The sequence below is a fragment of the Crotalus tigris genome, unplaced genomic scaffold (genome assembly GCF_016545835.1).
Source record: "Crotalus tigris isolate CLP2741 ecotype Arizona unplaced genomic scaffold, ASM1654583v1 scf7180000024506.7606697, whole genome shotgun sequence".
NCBI classification, from domain to species: domain Eukaryota; kingdom Metazoa; phylum Chordata; class Lepidosauria; order Squamata; family Viperidae; genus Crotalus; species Crotalus tigris.
This window is the reverse complement of record NW_024100678.1, coordinates 4,487,501-4,488,387: the sequence shown is the minus strand read 5'-3', so window position 1 is coordinate 4,488,387 and position 887 is coordinate 4,487,501.

Here is an 887-nt window from a genome sequence, read left to right as displayed (position 1 = left end):
TCAGTGCATCTTCATCATTGTTCTTCAGATATTCTTCCAAAGCCATTTTTTCTTCTTCAACCATCTGATGTACTTGTAGCATTCCACGCCCACCTATTTGCCTTGGTAGATAAAGTCTATCAATGTCACTGCGTGGATGAAGGGCATGATTCATTGTCATTATTTTTCTGGTCTGCCTATCCATTGCTTTTAGTTCTGCTTGAGTCCAGTCCACTATTCCAGCTGTGTACCTAATGACTGGGATTGCCCAGGTGTTGATTGCCTTTATGGTATTTCCTCCATTGAGTTTGGATTTTAAGATCTTCTTCACTCTCTTGATGTATTCACCTCTAATCTTTTTCTTGACTTCAGTGTGCTTGATGTTGTCAGCTTGAAGGATACCCAAGTATTTGTAGTACTCTTCCTCATCCAGACTCTTAATGTTATTTTCGTGGGGCATCTTGATTCCTTCAGTTTTCATTATTTTTCCTTGTTTGATAGTAAGTGTGGCACATTTGTCCAAGCCAAACTCCATAACAATATCTTGGCTATATATACGGACAGTGTTGAGCAGCGATTCTATTTCAGATGATGTTTTTCCATACAGCTTCAGGTCATCCATGTAAAGGAGATGGGATAGTCTGGTAGATGTTTTTGATATTTGATAGCCATGTCCTGAGTTATTCAGTATTGTTGACAGATTATTATTATTATTATTATTATTATTATTATTATTATTATTATTATTATCATCATCATCATCACCATCATCATCATCATCATCATCATCAAACCAATGTTTCTACAGGACAGGAAAATGAAATTGTTTTTCATCTCAAGAGCATCAGGTTGTCTATCCTCCCATATGAAAAACAGGATCTATTTTGACACAAGAATACACGCTCCCA